The sequence below is a fragment of the Chenopodium album genome, chromosome 9 (genome assembly GCF_948465745.1).
Source record: "Chenopodium album chromosome 9, dcCheAlbu1.1, whole genome shotgun sequence".
NCBI classification, from domain to species: domain Eukaryota; kingdom Viridiplantae; phylum Streptophyta; class Magnoliopsida; order Caryophyllales; family Amaranthaceae; genus Chenopodium; species Chenopodium album.
In genome coordinates this window covers 52,157,296-52,179,468 of record NC_137842.1, presented here as the reverse complement: position 1 = coordinate 52,179,468, position 22,173 = coordinate 52,157,296, and positions in this window count along the sequence as shown.

The following is a 22,173-nucleotide window of genomic DNA, read 5'->3' as shown; positions in this document are numbered from 1 at the left end:
AAGAATTGACAAACTACCACCACCTATCACCACCACCTAGCAGCACGGAACCACCCAGCAACACGAACCCACCACCATCATAAGATTCGAACCCACCACCACAAGATTCGAACCACAATCCACCACCACCACTAGGTTTGAACCACAATCCACCACAAGATATATTTAAACTCACTAACCACCACTACCAGAGTCAATTTGAACCCACAAACCACCACCCACGAAACCCAAAACATTACAAACCACAACCCACGAACCCATATTCAAACCCATAACCTAATACCCACCACCCACAAATCCAGATTCAAACCCATAACCGAAAACCCACAACCGACAAACCCAGATGCCTAACCCGCGAACTAGCTAACCCACGAAGCCAGCGAACCCACAGATCTAGAAAAATATGAGAATGGGGTTAGAGGAGGAGAGAGAAAAGTAATGGGGATGAGGAAGAAGATGATGAAAGTTAACGATGAAGGTGGTTGGAACTTGGGATGATGATGATGAATTTAGATGGAGGATGAATGATTTTGATGGAAATGATTAAGTTAATCAATGTTTGGGTTTAAGTTAATAAAATAAAATCAATAGTTTAATTAGGATGTTTAAAAAAATTAAGGGTAATTTAGTCAATTTACACAAAAAAAACTTACCAATAAAGGAAAGAAAAAAGCTTGTTGCAAGTAATGTGTACCGGCCATTTTTAGTAATTGTTGCGAGTAATTCGTAACAGTGGGAGTACAAGTAATAACGTAATGCATGATCTGTGCACTAGGGTGCACCATGTGGATGGTGCAACCGGTTAAATAAAAAAAAAGGCGAAAAGAACATTTAGTTGTTTGAAAAAGAACATTAAAGTTTTTGAAAAAGATCATGTTTATGCTTGACAAAGAACATGCGTAACAAAAGAACAAGAAGACATTACAAAAAGAATATGATAAAAACTTTATTAAAATTTCATGAAAAATTTCACATTAACGGAAAAATCTTTACCAAAGGTAATATTTTCCCAAAAATAGTTTTCTTTTCTCCAAAAATTCAACATTCCATAATAATTTAAGTTTTCTCTCTGTAAAATTATTTTCAACTTTCAATAATTCAAGATTTCATATTCAAATTAAATTTCAAAATTCATAATAACATATGTTAAAAGAACAGAAGTTATAATGTAAAGAACATATCAAACATATATATTTAGGTATGTTCTTTGTCAAACATAAGTATGCGATTTGTCAAACAACAATATATTCTTTTTGTCTTTCGGGTATACCATGCGCATGGTGCACCCTGGTGTACCATCCTATTTTCAGTAATTACGTATGTACTTCTATCATAGCTTTTTTTTGAAATTTTGAACACTTTTTTTATATAAAATAATTCGAGTTAAATTGGAGGATTGAGTAGAAATAAAAGAAGTATTTATTGATTTTTATTTCTTTTTGTTTTAAAAAAAAAATTATTAACATTTTCTGCCGACGAATAATTCTATAGTTAACCTATCACTTTCAAATAAATAGGATAAAACAGTAGTTTTACGTTATTTCATTTCTCTCACAAATCTACTCCTATAAAGTTTGTCCTTGGGAATATTTTCTATTGGAACTTACCAGGAAAGGAAGAAAAATTGTTCAAAAGCAAACATCAAAAAGTTAGATTATTTATCCTCTCTTTTTCGTGAAAGTGATGGAAAATACATTTTGATGGGAATTATGTGGGACACCCCTTAGAATCAAGACTAAATAGATCAATGTGCATGCATAAAATATTATGTACAACTCATTCATTTGGCTGGATACATAAGTTCTATGGGATAATCATGAGGATGGAAGTTGAAACTCATTTGTGCTCAATTTGATTATGATTAATTAATTAAGATTAAGACTAAAGTAAGCAAAAAAATATGAAGCATGTTTATGATATCTTTGTCGTTAAAGAATAATATTGTACTATGTATAATTTAATTCTCTCCATATCTATTAGCTTTTCCAGTATTTTATTTTATTATATCGCGTTTTAAAGATAGCTCAGATTCATGTATTTTATCACATTCACAATCACTCATAAGTCATTATCCAATTAATAAGTCTTGTATAAATTAAAGTGAATGTTTGTTAATTTTATTCAAGTCAATCTAACAATTTTACAGTAACTATAACCCATTTTAGAATAACTTTTAATTTGTAACTAATAAATAAGTAAAATAGATCAAATGGAGTATAAGGTTTTAAAAGTGGCTAAGGATAAATTTTCATTGGGAAAATAGGGGCATAAGTAACTCCATGATTGACAAATGGGTGATTACCAATATAGGTAATGGGAAAATGAGGGATTACTTTGACAACTTGTAAACTACAAAAGCAAATTAAAAGCAAAACATAAAATATAAATAATAACTATTATTTAAGGTAGGTGTACATTAATGAATAATATCATCAAATGTATTATTACCCTAAAATAAACTAAAACTACCTTAATAAAATTAAAGCTAACTAGTATGTTTGTAAAGGTTAATTAGTCACTTTACAATAACTTACCTCGTAAGCGTAACTATATTAATCTATAAATTTTTTTCCCCTAAAATATACTGAACATTTCTTAATTAATGTTATACATAGCCCTTAGGCTACATATAAGGAGCTAAAAATGGGAAAAAAAAAAATATAACATTTATTACAGTGATTTGCGCATGATTTTATCATACATTCCTAAATTATTACCAAATACGGAAAGATATTAAATACTTATGCATAGCCCTAACATATATACTGAAATTAATTACTGCACATATACTTGGTGACTGGTGTACCCAATATTTCTTGCTAAACATTTTTGGGGAAAAAATAAGGAAACAAAAGTAGAATTTTTAGAAATAGAACTTTCAAGTATATAAGAGTACTTACATGGTGAATTCGTGATATCACATAAATAAAATAACACAAAGTTTTATATATGATTGGTCACACCGTGTGCTATTATAATTAATTCAGAAGTTACTCGGCCGGTCAAGGATTATTTGGGCAGGGATTATTTAGTCGGTCAGGGGTTATTCGGCCGGTCAAGGATTACTCGGTTGGTTAGGGGCTATCCGGTCAATGTTTTGGTATTTTTCAGCCGGCATATGATATGACCAGTCACACAGATAACATATTTAAAAAACAAAATCAAAATAAAATAACCTTTAAAATTTTCTATATTTGCAAACTGCCATAAGTAGGCCACAAATTAGTCCCTATAATGCTATTTTCAATCTACCATAGTGCATCTAACCTAGGTTGAGCCAAATCACATTTTCAATAGGAGAAATAAAGGAAAACAACCCTAAGCTAATAGCCTTCTAGTGGAGGTTAATTAATTGCATGAGAAATTGAATCAAAATTACCTTGATCAAATTTTAGAAATAAAATTATGTGATAAGTCGTGTATTCTGCGTGTTTTTAGACTTCTTTTGCTGGTGTTCGAGTCTAGACTAATTGTTCATAGCTTATTTTTGTTTGATTTGGTTTATTTGTGAATTTTGTGATCATATGATGCTTTTATGGGTAGTTTGGTTGTTTTTGATGTACTTCGATTAACGAGACTAATTTAAAGATTTTACGAAGTTATAGATCACATATACGTAGTATAACTTGTAAATAGCTTTCTTAAACAAGTCAAAACACTACACGAAAAAAAATGTGTATTCGGCTTGGTAATAGTGAAGGTAGCTTTTAGTTGTGAGGGAATCTTTACCAAAAGCTACAAATATTATTGTTTCATTAACTTTTAAAAATTTATTCATTTTTCTTAAAAAATTATTTTTATGAAAAATCAAATTTCTAAAAACTTTATCAAAAAAGATTTAGTCTTATCTAATGATTAAATTAAGATTTATACATAGTATAAGTTTGCTTTGATACTTCTCTTATTATGTCGTATAGTAGGTAAAATAACTTAAAAATCAAGTTCGTGTATATAATTGTGTACCTCTTAGTAAATCACACATTAAATTTGTTATGAAATTTGACTAATAATATAATTATTACTAGATAAGTCCCATATATATATATATATTCCTCACATGAAATAAATTATTAAAACATAACAATTAATTGCCATTTGTAATGATATTTAGATCTTATTAATTTTGAATGAGTAAAAACTTAAGCACATTATGTATTTTGTAGTACTCTTTGACTGAGAGTAATTATATTTTGAAGTCAGATAGTCACTCATAAATTCATAATATAAAATATCGAGTATAACAAAATAATAATAATGAACGCCAAGACTTATCGTTGTGTGTTGTGCTACTGGTTGGGTGTTCCATTGTTCTCTATCACGACGTCGTGCTTTGCTTGTTCGATGGTTTTTGCTGGGGATATTTTTGGTGATCATGCGGTGTCTTGTGCTGATATATTGTGGGCATTAAACATCGGCATAATGTTGTTCGGGATACCCTTGTTGATGTTTGCTATCGATCAGGGATTTCAGCTAGAAAGGAGGTGGACATTGGGTCATCTGGAGGGAACGACGGGGTCCTCAGACGTGCAGATGTGTTACTTTATTCATGGGATCGTGGTTGCGATGTCTGCGTTGACTTGACAGGGTCTTCTCCTTTGACACATTCTGGGCTATCTGACTTTGTTCCTGGACGAGTAGTGACTAATGCGGCCAATCGGAAGCGAGTCAAGTACGAATCCAGTTGTCGAGCAATTGGATATGACTTCCTTCCTTTTTCTTTCTCTTCTCTTGGGGAGTTAGAAAAGGAGGCTATTGCATTGCTGAAGCAAATACAGAAGTTCTCGAAGACTCTAGACATTTGGGCACGTGCTGCAGCTCATATCTTCACTAGGATAGGATTTGCGATAGCTAAAGGAGTGGGGCCCAGATTGTATCTCGGCTTCCCACTAATTTTTTGTAGGTTGTATGACTTTGTCTATTTTTAAGATATAATAATAATAATAATAATAATAATAATAATAATAATAATAATAATAATAATAATAATAATAATAATTGTCTTCACAAAAAATACTGTAATAATTTGAAGGTAAAAAAATAAATAAAAATATGATGTCAGCAATTAATTTAGGCGGGAAAATTTTTAACAACAGCTTGACATGTGTACAATTTTAAAAAGTGATGATGTCAACGGTTGTTATTTTAGTATATTTATAGATTTTTAAAAACTCTTAGAAACTCAACAACAAATCTAGTAGTACTCCTACTACAAATTTAAACAACACGAACTTTAAAAAAAACGGGTGTATAACAATTATTGTACATCCGTTATAAAGATAGCCTATAGTGATTAAAAGTTACCCCTGAAATGAATAAAAATTGCCCCAATATATATAAAAATAACCCAATACAAATCAAAATTATCTACGCTTTATTAATAAAGAATCACATTTTAAATGACTAAAAATCAATTATTAGTGATTGAATGTAATTAAATTGTCTTTATAAAACTTTTCTTGTTGTCTATTTATATAAAAATTGTATTATGTTTAAAGTTACCCAAAAAAGGCAAAAAGTTACCCTAAAATTAGCTAAAAGTTATCCTTATACTGCTCGATGTACACTAATATAAATGTAAATCAGGTGTATACAAAATTTTTTCTTTAAACAATCACAACTAATAACTAATTTTATCGAACAAACCCTAAATCTATCCAACTATTTTACTCTAATAAAAAATTAAACTTTTTTTATTTTACAAAATATATTTAAATAAATCTTACGTGGCATACTGTAGACACCCAAATGTGTCTCCCCAAAACCAAACCCATTGATGAATACCTTTCATGTCATTTGAGTATCGAACGAAGTAAAAGTGTGAAAAATCTCGTGATGAGGTAGTTTTTATTAAAAAAAAATCTCTCTTTCTATTATCGAAAACATACCCTATTTATGAAAAACGTGCATTCTAGTTTAGTTTGGTCCATGATATGGGTCCAATAATGGTGTAATTTGATGGAGCTTGAAAAAACCTTTCCAACAATATATTATAAGCTCAATTCCGATGAATAATGAGGAAGTTATGTCCAAAATACTAAATTGGGCTCAAACCGGATTTTACCTACGGCCCAATGATCATGTGGAGGGTCCAAAGGTTTAATCCTATTCCTAAACTTATTAGGATTTATTATAAGCTTCTATGAGTTTCTAAAAGATCTTAATTATCCTTTTTTGAAGATATAATCAAAGAGTTTGAAATTGAATAAAACTTTCTTTTTTTTTAAATCCTAATTTATTCGAATTTAAAGATGTTCAAAGACAGTCAGATACTATATTTGTGCCTCATAATCTTTATCCAAATCTTGTACGGTTAGCTAGATCTTGAAATTATCTTTCCAATGATATATTACAATATTAATTCCGAGCTATAACGAAAAAGAAATGAATGGAATACGAAACTCTATCCAAAACTGACACCCTTCCACTATTTCGGCCATATCTTTTTATCTACAAAAGATTTTAATTTGACTCTAATTGGTTTGGAAATTAGACTTCAATATCTTTCCAACAACATATTATATGACTTATTTGGACTTCTGGATCAAAAGATACAATAAAAACAAAATCCGCAAAAAAGTTGTCCAAGCGCCAAACGACAGGTCTACTGCCTGGTGACAAAACGTGTCGCTTGGCAACGAGATTGTCGTCTGGCGCTGGTCGTTGGCGACAGGAGGTCTTTTATTTCGAATAGGACTCGAACTCTTTTCTATCGTTTTCGTGCTATTTTTTCTTATAAATAGGGGTCATATCTCCCCGTTTTTATTCATTCACAATCATCATATCTCTCTCTAAAAGCTAGAAGCTTTCTTTCTCTCTATTCTTTTTCTAAACCTTCCCTTTTACAAAATTTCTCATACATTAGTTCTAGACACACCTAGCCAAGTTCGAAGTTGCCTTCTCCCTAGACGTGAAAGGTTTGAATATTCTGAGGGTTTGGTCCCAAATCTATATTTCAATTATTATTTAATTTAAATGTTTTGTTTATTATTTTCCTTGAAGTTACTAACTTGTGTATTTTGTTATTAGAAAGAGGTACGAGGCATTGAAGTAAGTACTTTAATTCATTTTTTGATATAGAAATCATGCTTAGATTATTAAATTAATTCTTAGTATAATGTTATAATGTTTTATTGCTTCCTAGTACCATGTTTAGGGTTAATTAATATTTTTAATATCATGTATGTTTCTATGATGCTTTCTATTTCTTTCTTGATATCATGTTAGTATCATGTTAGGGCTAAAGCTTTGATCTTTGATGTTTAGTGACATGCTAGGGTTTGTTATTAATCTTGTTTGTATCATGCCTTGGGATCTTGCTATCACTACTAAAATTCGGCTAAATTGTGACCGTTTTTCTACGACCGTCTGAAAAACGATCGCAAAATATGAAATTTGCGACCGTTTTTTATGCGGTCGCAATATTACGATGCTTTGATAACGGTCGCAAATTTGCGCCCGTTTTGCGACTGTTTTTAGCCTTTTAAACGGTCGCTAGGATGTTTGAACAATTAAAAATAATTCTAAATTAAAATAAATCGTTTGCGACCGTCAAAGACGGTCGTAAATGTCATAATCTGCGACCGTCAGAGAGACGGTCGTAAATGTCATAATCTGCGCCGTCAAAGAAACGGTCGTAAATGTCATTAATTGTGACCGACTATAGCCAGCGCAGTAGAGTAATTTTTTTTTTTGAAAAATTGGGTATAAAATAAACGGACCCTAACCCTAATAACTTACACGCCGCATTTCCTCTTTCTTTTTCTCTCTCTATTCTTTCTGTCTCTTCTCTTTCTTTTCTCACGCCTCTCCGTCTCTTTCTCTTTTCTTTCTCCTTCTTCTTCTCTTTGCTTTCTCTTTCTTTTGATTTTCTCCATTTTCGCTCTCATATTCTTCTCCATTCTTGATATTTCTTAAGATTTTCATCATCGAACAAATTGTGGTGTGTGGATTTTCGTCAACAATAAACAAATTGTGGTTTTCATGGTCAAATTCGACCATAAAAATTCCAGATCTGGAGTTTTTATGGTCGAATTTGACCGTATAAACCTAAAAGAGGAAGAATTATTGGATAAGGTATGTTGTTTTGTTTGAAAATTTTGTTTATTTTCAATTTTCATGGATTTATTTTGTTATCTAATCGAATTTCCATGTTTATTTGGTTAAGTTTGATTTTTGTTTTTCGATTTTTGTTTGAGTTTTGGGTTTGATTTTTAGTTTCGAATTTCTTTGTTTTTATAAAAATTCAAATTTCTTTATTATTGGGTCTGATTTCATGAAAACCCGAATTTCTTTGTTTTTGGGTTTGATTTTTATTAGTTTTCGAATTTCTTTGTCTACACTCATACGAATTGTCTTTTTTTTTTTTTGTTTGAATTTTTGTTTGGGTTTCGTTTATTTTTGGTTTGTTTTTAAGTTTCTGTTGATTTTGCTCAAATTTTCGTGAATTTTGTCTTATTTTTTTCGAATTATCATGATATTTGTTCATATTTTGTTGATATTTTTTTGTTAACTTAGAATTTTGATTTGGTTTTTGTTAATTTTAGTTTGATTTTAATAAATTTAATGGTTAATTTTTGGATCTATTTTTTTGGGTTAAGGGTTGTTTGGGTGGGCGACGATGGTGGGTCAGGGTTGTTTAGGGTGGGGTGCTGCTGGTGTTTTTTTTTTATTTTTTTATTTTCCTGAAAATTTTTGCGACCGCCTAAAGCCGTCGCAAATGGCAATTTTTGCGACCGCTTAAATACCAGTCACAATTAATTTTATTTGCAACCGTTTTGGTACCAATCGTTGAAAATATAGGAAATGGTCGTAATAAAATTGCGACCATCAACCAGTCGTAATTTTGTTTTTTTGCGACTAAGGGAATAACGACCACCGCTTTACGACCGTTGACGGTCGCAATTAGTTTTTGCAACCATTTTTGTTATTTTTGCGACCGTTTGTGGCGGTCGCAAAAACCTTAATTTTTAGTAGTGTATTAATATTATGCTTTGACATGATTGTTATTTTAATTATGATTATGATTATTATTGCTACGACGATGATTATTATATTATGTTGCTTGATATTTTATATTTATTGTTATTGCTTGATCACGCCTTTTATGCATATTTAAAGGGAATTTGTACTTGTAATCACGCTTAATAAGATAATTAATAATCTTGTTTAGAGCTAATATGATTATAATTCAAGTTATCACCAATAATAGTTTTATTTGTGCATTAATAATAAACCAACATAGACTAAACAGGTTTAGGGTTAATCTATTGATTGCATGCTAGTCAGAAAGCGCACATGAATATGTGAAGAATAAAGTAGAGGCCTATTTTTAGGGCAAGTTCAATCGCTTTTAGGTTGGATTTGTACCTTCATCCTCGAACTTCAAGTCATGGTTCCAGCCCTATTGGAGCTAATAATATGATCGTTAAGGGGTGTAACCTTCACCCTATGAACGGTTTACAAGTTCCTAAAACTTGTTGGCGACTCTTTTGCTCTAGCTTCCTTCTCTTTGGACGCTACCATGCTTAAGTGTATGATCACAGTGAGGCTCAAGTGTGGGATGACTTGAAATAATAATTAATTGAAATTGAAATGTAAAATGTCGTTGTGTCAATGACTTGTGTTCTACTCCCTGTCTCCATTGCTAATAGATGGGTCAAATTTTGAAAAACTATAACTAAAAATTTTCATTAATCAACAAGAAATAATATAGTAATGGAAGGGTTCTTAAAACAAAGTGTATCATAGGCCGGAAATAGTTCACTTTAGCTTCAATCAGTTCAATTCACTTCAGCTTCAATTAGTTTAGTTCAGTAAATTAGAACAGACCCTAAGTGCCCATATAGTGGGCTTTGTTCTAGTTTTGTTTATGCCTTTTGAGTTTAGTACGGTACAAGTTGTTTCATGTTTAAAGATTTGTGCGAGATCGAATACAAAGTTAATCATTTGATTACAATGAGATGAATTAGACGAAAAATTTCTACACGACTGCAACAGACCCACAGACCCCCTCGTCGAAAAAGGTTGTAAATCACAACGATCGTAGCTTTGCTGAAAAGGATGATTTTATTTGATTCAATTATCATGTATTTATTAGATTTTAATCTCTTCGTAGATGTCATACGATTTTTTATTTATGAATCAATCCTTTTTCCAAAAAAAAAAAAAAAAAGAAGTAGCGTGAGGTATTGTAGGGAATATTTCAAGCATTACCCCTAGTTTGAACCCCAATGTGATCATACACTTAAGCAAGGTGGCGTCCAAAGGGAAAGAAGATAGAGCAAAAGAGTCGCCAACAAGTTTTAGGAACTTGTAAACCATTCACGAGGTGAAGGTTACACCCCTTAACGATCCAGGAGATCGTCAACTTCAATAGGTCTGGAACCATGACTGGTAGTTTGGGGATGAAGGTACAAATCCAACCTAAAAGAGATTGAACCTGCCCTAATAATAGGCCTCTACTTTATTCTGATCGTATTCATGTGCACTTTCTGACTAACATGAAATCAATAGGATTAACCCTAAACCTGTTTATCTATGTTGGTTGAATATTAATGCACAAATAAAACTATTATTGGCGATCACTTGAATTATAATCACATTAACCCTAAACAAGATTATTAATTATCTTATTAAGCGTGATTACAAGTACCAATTCCCTTTAAACATGCATAAAAGGCGTGATCAAGAAATAAAAATAAATAATCATGAAGCAACATAATAATAAAAAATAATCATCATAATAATCATAATAATAATAATCATGTTAAAGCATAATAATTGCAAGATCCTAGGCATGATACTAACAAGATTAATAACAAACTCTAGCATGTCACTAAGCAATAAAGATCAAATATATAGCCCTAACATGATACTATTAGGAAAGACAATAAAAGGCATCATAGAAATCATAATTGACATTATATTCTTTACCCTAAACATGATACTAATAATTTATTGTTGTCACCCTAAACATCAAATTAAGAAAAACATCCAAACATGATACTAGGAATCATAATAACAACCTAGACATGATTTCTATATCATAATATCAATTAAACAATTAAATCACTTACTTGGATGTCTTGTACCTCTTTCTAATAACAAAATACATTAGTAACTTCAAGGAAAATAATAAACAACAATAAAATAAAATAATTGAAATAGAGATTTGGGACCAAACCCTGAGAAATTAAAACCTTTCATGTCTAGGGCGAAGGCAACTTCGAATTATGCTAGGTGTGTCTAGATCTTGTGAATGCGAAATTTTGTTTGAGAAAAGGTTGGTTTAGAAAATAGAGAGAACGAAAGCTTTAGCTTAGAGAGAAAATAGAACTAGAGAGTTGATGATTGTAGATTGTAGATGATTGAAAACGGAACTTTTAAGAGGCTATTTATAGAGAAAACACTACTACAAAATTGGCCAAAGAGACCAAAAATAATAGACCTGTTAACTACATAAGCAGTCTCTTTGTTCCAAGAGACCATTTACCATTAAAAACCGGTCTCAAAATAAATTCAAAAGACCAGTTTTTAAAGATAACCGGTCTCTTGGGGTATTTTAGAATATTCTTACATTTTAATTAAAATAGTTTGAGACCAATTGTTTTACAAAATCGGTCTCTAGGTGGGTTTTTTTTTTTCAAATTAAAAATTGGCAGAGACCAGTGGAAAGTAATAACCGGTCTCTGATTTTCCTAATTCTAAACCGCCAAAATCCGTAAAATAATTTAATTTCTGTAGACACCCATTTGTGTCTCCCCAAAACCAAACCCGGTGATGAGTGCCTTTCACGTCGAATCATAATCGAATGAAACGAAAGTGTGGAAAGGTCTAGTGTTGCAAAAAGTTTTATTTCTTTTCTCTTCTCCCTGTTTTTGAAAACTTTATTTTAAGAAAACAGCCAATCCAGTTTGGTTGGTCCATGATATGGGTCCAATAGTGGTGTAGTTGGATAGGGCTTGCAAAGACCTTTCCAACGATATATTATAAGCCCAATTCCGATGAATGTTGAGGAAATTATGGCCAATTTACTAAACTGGGTCCGGCTTGAGCTTTATGTACGGCCCAATGATCTAGGGGAGGGCCTAATATAATTTATCATTCCTAATGCAATTAGAAATGGTTTTAGTCTTCTAGAACATTTTAGAAGGTTCTCATCATTTCTAATTCAATTAGGACTCTTCAGAGTTTTAATCAAGATCAAATAGCATTTTCGATGGAATTATATTATTTTATCTTCCAGTAGGGGAAATTTATCAGATTTTCGAAAACGCGTTGAAAACCAGTTTGGCGTCCAACCCCAGGCCTTGGCGCCTGGAACCAAGATTGGCGCCAGGCGCTAGCCATTGGCGCCTGGCGCTAGCCACTGGTGCTGGCGCCAACTAGCCAGGGCTGGCGCCAATGTGGTTTTTCGATCTTCAGACTCTGTTTTGTTAAATTATCTTTTTTGGATGATTTTCTCTATAAATATCGTATCAAAAACTCCGTTTTTGATCATCAACTCTCTTTATTCACCAATTTTAATCTACAATTCATTCGTCAATTCTCTTTATTTTTACAAATCATTCACCAATTACCATTCATCTAATTCTTCGCAATTCATTCATTCATCATCTTTCTTTCATCAATTCTCAATAATATTAATTCTTTAGTATTCTTTTCTAAACTTTGCTTTTTAATACAAAATTCCGCATTCACAAGATCTAGAAACACCTAGCCATATTCGAAGTTGCCTTTGCCCTAGACGTGAAAGGTTTTAATTTCTGAGGGTTTGGTCCCAAATCTCTTTTTCAATTATTTAATTTAATTGTTTTGATTATTATTTTCCTTGAAGTTACTAACGCGTGTATTTTGTTATTAGAAAGAGGTACGAGGCATCCAAGTAAGTACTTTAATGGTTTTAATTGATTTTATGATGTAGATATCATGTTTATATTGTTATTATGATTCCTAGTATCATGTCTAGGGTAATTTTAATATTAAATATGATTGTTATGATGCCTTTTATTCTCTTCCTAATATTTATTCATGTTAGTATCATGTTAGGGCTAAAGATTTGATTTTTATTGTTTAGTGACATGCTAGGGTTTGTTATTAATCTTGTTAGTATCATGCCTAGGATCTTGCTATGTTTATTATGCCTTAATATTAACATGAACATGATAATTATTATAATTGTTATAATTTATGGTTATTATTTTGATGATGATTATTTTATTATGATGATTATAATTATTATTCATGATATTGATTATTTATTATGTTGCTTGATATTTATGTTATTGCTTGATCACACCTTTTATTGCATGTTTAAAGGGAATTGGTATTTGCAATCACGCTTAATAAGATATTTAATAATCTTGTTTAGGGTTAATTGTGATTATAATTCAAGTGATCGCCAATAATAGTTTATTTGTGCATTAAATTCAACCAACATAGATTAAACAGGTTTAGGTTAATCCTATTGATTGCATGTTAGTCAGAAAGCGCACATGAATACGATCAGAATAAAGTAGAGGCCTATTATTAGGGCAGGTTCAATCTCTTTTAGGTTGGATTTGTACCATCATCCCCGAACCTTATTTGGTTCATGACCTTATGGAGTTGACGATCTCTTGGATCGTTAAGGCGTGTAACCTTCACCTTGTGAACGGTTTACAAGTTCCTTAAAAACTTGTTGGCGACTCTTTTGCTCTATCTTCTTCCCTTTTGGACGCCACCGTACTTTAGTGTATGATCACAGTGGGGTTCAAGCTAGTGGGAATTTAAAGGCTTGAAATTATTCCCTACAATTTCACTTTCTCTTCTGCTCAAAATTTTTGCTTTTCCCTTAGCGTAATGTCGATCAAACTCCTTCCCTTAGCTTGACACCGCGCTAAGCTACCTCCTTCTCCACTTGTCGGCGTACCTCCGTCCACCTCCACCTAAAGGCTGCCAGTGCGACTGCACTCAAATTCCATCCATAATTGCATAATTGCATTCAATTCACTCCATTGTTACACCACCGTTCCATTGCAATCAAACTCCATCGTTCGCACTCCATCTTCCGGCGCACGGTAGCAACCGCAATTCCACCACTGAAGTTCGATTTTTCATTCAATTGTTGGAGCTTAAGAATTCTGCAATTGTAGGATTAAAACCCTAACTTTGGAGAAGGCCGCGCGAGTTTTTTTTTTTTTCTTTCAGTTTCGATTTATTGATTCAATTGATGTTGTAACTATGTATGTGGTACATATAATTCATAAAAATGAATGATTTTTGTTCTTAATCTACTGTTTTATTGAGGTTGCCTTGTTTGTTTTGCTATATTATAAGAAGAATACTGTTATAAAAATGCATAATGATTCAAATTCTTTTCAGTTTTTCTATTGTATCTATTTGCATAAAATTTGTATGTTAATCGTCTTGTTATACTGGTTAGTTGATTTGGCTTAGAGAGCTTTGTTTAAGATACGAGCAGTTATATATAGTAGTTCTTAGGAATTTGATTTTCCCGCAAAAGTTCTGTTTTTTACCTTTGTAAAAGGTGTATAAAATATAGTATATAAGCTAACCCCACATGTAAGGATTCCTAAAATAATTGCATGTGAAAAAATATGTGCTATAAAAAATGACAGAACATGAATGTGGAAGCTCTTCAAATTTGATGTTCATGCTGCTCACATTCAAAAATAAATAGTAAATGACTAGTGGTCCATGTTTCTACTACTCTTTACTTTGTATAGTATATTGTTTGTGCTTAAAAAATGAATAGAAAAATGGAAGAGCTTATTGCTATTGTTTAATGAATATGATATTTGTTTTTTTACACAATATTAATATACTCTTGCAATTATTTTTTAAATACATATATATATTTTTTATAGATTTTGTAAATCTTGTGGTTATATTCTAAATTTCATTTATATAAGCTTTACTTATGTGATATTTTTAAGTTAATTTATCTCAATCTTGTTTTTCGACTTTTATACAATATTAATATACTCATGCAATTATTGTTTTATTTATACATATTGTTTTATAGATGTTGTAAATTTTGTGGTTATATTCCAAATTGCCTTTATATGAGCTTTACATATGTGACAGTTTTAAGATTTGAGGTCTTGTTCTTGGTGGTTAGAAATGGATCGAAATTGGATATCAACATCGAAGCCGGATGACCCTGAATATGAAGCAGGGGTTAAGGAATTTATTAAATTTGCAGTAGAAAACAGTGGAGGCCGCTCCAAGCTACGTTGTCCTTGCTCTATGTGCCATAATTTTTTGCATAAGAGACCCGATGAAATTCTCAATCATTTGAGTAAATGGGCATTTGATAAAACATATACCCGTTGGATCTGGCATGGAGAGTTTAGGGACATACAAGATAGTGGTAGTGGTGAGAAAAGGGATGATGTGCGCGAAGTTCATAATAATATTGAGGGTGATTGAAAGGGTAAAGCCGTATCCCCTAATCAAAAGTAATTACCTAAATCACTAACTAAGGTAGATAGGGAAGTAGGGTCGAACTCCACAGGGAAACAGGTCTTTTTAATTCTAAATAATTAATATAATCTGAATTATCCAAGTAACTAATATTTTGAATGTGAATTCTATATTACGAAGAATGAGTTTAGGGAGAAAAGAATCAATAATAAGGAAACCTAGGATCACAGGTTCACCAATAATTAATATTCCGGGATAGAACGAAGTAATTAATAATTAACAATGCATAGATAATATGATTAACAGGCTCTCGCAATTTATTAACCAACATAGATCTAACAGGCTCTCGCAATTTATTAGACCTAAGTTCCTATTAAAAATAGCCTTTAATATTAAATCAACATCTGCTCGATTCATCAATTCAATATTGCTAAACATTCACAACCAAATTACATCTGCTCGATTCATATTCTAATTGCAAAGAATTAAAACAATTCAATAGGAAATTATCATGCAATATCAACAATCAACAATAACAAGCTATCCCTTCATATTAATTATGGATCCCCTTAGACCCTAGAATTAAACTACTCACTAATCATCATAACTAATCCAATCAAATAAACAATTAAAAACATAAACAAGAAAACAATTAAAATAGCTGAAATTAGAAGGGAAGAAATTGTACCAAACAAATCTGGAATTAATGAAGAAATTAAGTACAAGAGTTAGAGAGAATTTAAGAGAGAGAAAAATACTAAGTAGAGAGAGAAAGTCTAAGAGAAAAGAAGATCCGTAAAAATCCGTACAAAACGTATATAAAATACTTCCCCTAAAACAAGAATTAACTAAACTAAATCAGACACTAGGAAAAACACGCGCCCGATCGGGCGAAGAGGCGCCCGATCGGGCCCGCCTTTTTTTCTATGCCCAGTCTAAAGTGCCGCGCCCGATCGAGCTCACGCTCACCCGATCGGGCGCGCCTTTCTTGATAGCCTTCATGCGCGCAACCGCCCGATCGGGCGTATGCTTGCCCGATCGGGCCCGGTCTTCATCTTCGAGGCTTGGACTTCGATTGGGCTAGATTTCTCGGCCCAATCCATATTTCCTCTCGGGTCTCGAATACATGGTCCAATTGCCTCGTGATCCAAATAACCGAGCCCTTAATCACCGGCTCGATGGCTCTAGCCAGCCTTGGGCTCCAAAAGTGGTCGTGTTCCTCCAATGCTCGTAGTCGCTTCATAAAAATCCCGGGAAAATACTCCAAAGGTGTAATTCCCTGCAAAACTTAACCAAAACTACGAAAACACTAGAAAACACATATTAGTAATAAAAGTGGCCCCAAAAGGCCAAAAACACTACTAATTATGACCGAGGGACGGGGGTAAAATACTATATAAAATAGACATATCAAACTCCCCCAAGCCAGGGCGAGATTTGCTTCGATTCTTAGCTCACTTACGCGCCCGATCGGGCAATGTCGCCCGATCGGGCGAAATTGGCCCTGAATTCTGGCTCACTTACGCGCCCGATCGGGCGAAGGTCGCCCGATCGGGCCCGAGAGTGCCTGTTTCCTCCGATTCTGTTTCTTCTTCAAAATTTCTCTAAGTCTTTATACTCTGTGAAATTCATACCTGTACAAAAACACTTAAAACCGGTGAAATATCACTCTCCTCGCCTCTCTAAAAAAAAATAAATAAATAAATAAAATAATAAAATAAAAAAAGGAAATCTAGACTATAAAGCATGAAATACGGGTTGCCTCCCGCAAAGCGCTGGTTTATCTAGGTCCCGCACGACCTTCTCACCACCTTGGAACTCATGTTGAGAGTGGAGTTAGGAGAGTCTCCTCCACATCTATGATGGTAGCACCTTCATGATACACTTTCAACCTTTGGCCATTCACCTTGAATTCTTCACCTTTGTCATTCACCAACTCTACCGAACCAAATTTGTTTACCTTTGTGACAGTGAAGGGACCGGACCACCTAGACTTCAACTTTCCTGGGAAAATCTTCAATCTAGAATTAAAGAGGAGAACCTTATCGCCCGGTGTAAACTCTCTTGGTAGGATCCTCTTGTCATGCCACTTCTTGGTCTTCTCCTTGTAGATCCGCGCACTATCATATGCCGACAATCTAAACTCCTCCAACTCGTTGAGTTGAAGGAGTCTCTTCTTACCCGCGGCCTTAGAATCCATATTAAGCTCTTTGATCGCCCAAAAAGCTTTGTACTCCAATTCGACGGGAAGATGACATGCCTTACCATAAACCAATCTATAAGGTGAAGTACCGATCGGTGTTTTAAATGCAGTCCGGTATGCCCAAAGTGTGTCATCAAGCTTCATGCTCCAATCTTTTCTTGACTTGGCTACTACCTTTTCTAGAATCGCCTTGATTTCCCTATTAGAGACCTCAACTTGACCACTAGTTTGAGGGTGGTAACTAAGCCCTGTTCTGTGATGTACGCCATACTTCTTGAGGAGGTTATCCAATTGTCTTTCATGGAAGTGGGTACCCCCATCACTAATAATAGCTCGTGGAACACCAAACCTGGGAAATATGATCTTCTTGAAGAGCTTAATGACTACCTTGGAATCATTCGTTGGTGAAGCTATGGCTTCAACCCACTTGGACACATAATCGACGGCTACAAGTATGTAACAATTCCCATTGGAAGATGGGAACGGCCCCATATAATCGATACCCCAAACATCGAATATTTCAACTTCTAGGATGCCAGTTTGGGGCATCTCATGCCTCCGCGAAATGTTGCCAGTCCTCTGGCAAGAATCACAAGCCTGCACAAAAGTGTTAGCGTCTTTAAACATAGTAGGCCAAAAGAAGCCTGACTCATTAATCTTGGCCACCGTTTTAGTGGGGCCATGATGTCCACCATAGGGTGAAGTATGACAACTGGTAAGGACGCCGTGAACCTCCCATTCGGGAACACACCTGCGAAACAATCCATCTGCACACTCACGAAACAAAAAAGGGTCATCCCAAAAATAATGTTTAACATCATAGAGGAATTTCTTCTTCTGTTGGTAGGACAAGTCAGGAGGTAGAGTACCACCCACTATATAATTAGCAAAATCGGCGTACCAAGGGTGATGCTCTACAACTGCATACAGGTTATCGTCAGGGAAAGAATCATCTATAGGTAAAGAATCCTTACCCTCATCATACCTGATACGTGACAAGTGGTCTGCCACTACGTTCTCTGCTCCTTTTTTATCTTTTATTTCAATGTTGAAATCTTGGAGCAAGAGAACCCAACGGAGTAGCCTTGGCTTTGATTCTGCCTTGGCTATCAAATATTTTAATGCTGCATGATCAGTAAAAAAAATAACTTTAGAACCAACTAGATATGATCTAAATTTCTCTAAAGCATATATAACAGCAAGAAACTCCTTTTCTGTGGTGGCATAGTTGACTTGGGCTTCATCTAAGGTTTTGCTAGCATAATAAATAGCATGCAAAACCTTATCCTTCCTCTGTCCGAGCATGGCTCCTAGGGCAAAGTCACTTGCATCACACATGATCTCGAAAGGGAGGTTCCAATCGGGAGCACATATGATGGGTGCCGATATCAAAGCCTGCTTAATCCTGTGGAAAGCCTCAATACACTCGTCAGTAAAAATAAATGGGGCATCCTTGAGCAAAAGTTGTGTCAGTGGTTTAGCAATTTTAGAAAAATCTTTGATAAAGCGGCGATAAAACCCCGCATGACCCAAGAAGCTTCTAACTCCCTTGACATTAACTGGGGGAGGTAATTGCTCAATCACTGATATTTTAGCTTTATCTACCTGTATGCCCTTATCAGATATAATATGACCAAGGACTACTCCCTCTGTCACCATAAAGTGACATTTCTCCCAATTAAGCACTAAGTTGCACTCCTCACATCTTTTCAGAATTTTAGCGAGATTAATTAAACATGAATCAAAAGAAGAACCATATAAGCTAAAATCATCCATAAAGACCTCCATAATAGACTCTATGAAATCAGAAAAAATGCTCATCATGCAACGCTGAAAGGTAGCAGGTGCATTACATAAACCAAAGGGCATTCTACGATATGCAAAAGTGCCATAAGGGCATGTAAAGGTGGTCTTTTCCTGATCTTCAGGGTGAATCGGAATTTGGAAAAATCCCGAATACCCGTCTAAATAGCAAAAGAATTTGTGATTAGCTAACCTCTCAAGCATTTGATCAATAAAGGGGAGAGGGAAATGATCCTTTTTAGTGGCGATATTAAGTCTACGATAGTCTATGCACATACGCCACCCTGTCACAATTCTGGTGGGTAGTAATTCATTTTTATCATTGGTTATCACAGTCATCCCACCCTTCTTCGGTACTACCTGCACAGGACTTACCCACTTGGAGTCAGAAATAGGATAGATGATACCAGCATCGAGTAATTTCATCACCTCTTTCTTAACTACTTCCTGCATGTTTGGATTTAATCTTCGTTGGGGTTGAATGCAGGGCTTATAATTTTCCTCTAGATGAATCCTGTGCAAACAAAAATCAGGGCTAATACCCTTAAGATCATCAATACTGTACCCTATAGCCTTCTTATGGGTTTTGAGAACCCCTATGAGTTGGGAAGATTGTAGGTCAGTGAGTGCAGTACTGATGATCACGGGGTGTAGTTCCTGCTCATCTAGAAAAACATATTTTAAATGAGAAGGGAGAGGTTTTAGCTCAGGTTTCTTGACCTCTGCAGGTTTTGATTCCTGAACTAAATTTACTACCTTCATTGTCTCCTTGGGGCTTAACTCTTCTAAGGAAAGAGCTTTTTCAATATTTTGTACCTCATTACCCCAAATGCTTGCATTATCGCTGGATAAATTCCCGCAGAGAACTTCCTCCAAGGGATCCTTAGCAAGAACCTGTGGCAAGCTATCAACACAAATATTGTCCATTATATCAATTGTATCAATATAACAACAATTTTCCTCCAACATAGGCCCTTTCAAAACCTTCCCTAAATTAAAGGTAACATTATCGTCGCCTACAGAAAGGGTCAGTTTACCATTTTTCACATTAATAATAGCTCCTGCAGTGTGGAGGAAAGGCCTACCTAATATAATGGGTATTTGTGTGTCCTCTGCCATATCTAAAACAACAAAATCAACTGGAATGAAAAATTTACCAACTCTGACAGGTACGTCTTCTAAAATTCCCAAGGGATATTTTACCGAACGATCTACCATTTGTAAAGTTATATTAGTAATTTTCAATTCCCCCATATTTAATTTAGCACATATAGATGATGGCATGACACTGACACTAGCACCCAGATCACATAAAGCCTTATCAATAAAAACATTCCCAATGTGACAAGGGATAGAAAAACTACCGGGATCCTTTAATTTAGGAGGTGATTTATTTTGCAAATAAGCGCTACACTCCTCTGTGAAAGCTACAGTTTCTACTTCATTAAAGGCCCTTTTTCTAGTCAGAATGTCTTTCATGAATTTAGCATAAGCAGGTACTTGAGTGATTAAATCAGTGAAAGGGACTGTTACCTGCAGGTTTTTCACGACCTCTAAAAACTTACCGAATTGTTTATCAAGCTTACTCTTCAGTTGTCTATTAGGGAATGGAAGCTTGATAACTGGGCTCTGCACAACTCCTCCCTTATCCTGCAATTTACCCTGCACAGAAACATTGGTAGGGTTAGTGTCTTTTTGTAGCCCTGCAGGGCTAGCAGAATTACCGTTTGATGTAGAGGAATCTATATTAGAAACTGGTCCATCTTCCTGTGGCATAGGAGGTCCATCATAATGGGAACCGCTCCTTAGAGTGATTGCATTAGCATGATCTGTAGGATGGATAGGCTGTGACGGTAGAGCTCCCTGCTGACGGGATTGTAGGGTAGATGAAAGTTGTGCAATTTGATTGTCCATGATTTTATTGTGGGCTAGGATAGAATCAATTTGCGCATCCCTACTCTCCATGTGCTTTTGCATATTAGCTAGCATCGCTCTAATTTCTGTCATGGCAGGGTCGGAAGATGATGAGGGTGATACTTGGCTTTTCTGGCCGGCATTAGGATGATAATATTTTTGCTGTGGTGGGGGTTGCTGTTGTGGTTGTTGTGGAGGTGGAGGGTTTTGTACATTGGTACTCCGGTATGAAAGGTAAGGATGATTTTTATAACCGGCATTGTAGGAATTGGAATAGGGGTTATTTTGCCTATAGGTTTGAAAGGCATTAACCTGTTCCATAGAGCTCCTACAATCTTGCTCCCAATGACCTACAATTCCACAATTTTCACAAAAAGCTTCATGGTTAGCAACAGCAGAAACATTAGCTACAGAGTTAGGAGTAGTAGTAAGATTATCTAATTTTTGACAAATAGAAGTTAATTGAGCTTGCAAAAAGGATACAGAATCGACATTATGTTTTCCCTTATTTGCAAACCCCCTCGGATTCCCATATTGGGAATTGTGTATTGCCATGTCCTCGATAACCTGTCCTGCATCATCCACATTTAAATTCATAAACCTCCCACTAGCTGCCGAATCTAGTACTGATCTGGAAGAATTTCCAAGTCCATTATAGAATGCTTGGATCAATTGCCATTGTGCTAGATTGTGGTGGGGGCACTCTCTCTGTAGATCCTTGAACCTCTCCCAAGCCTCATATAGTGTTTCGTCGGCCTCTTGAGCGAAGTTCTGAATAGCACTTCTTAGCACCGCTGTTCTCTCTGCAGGATAATATTTATTATAAA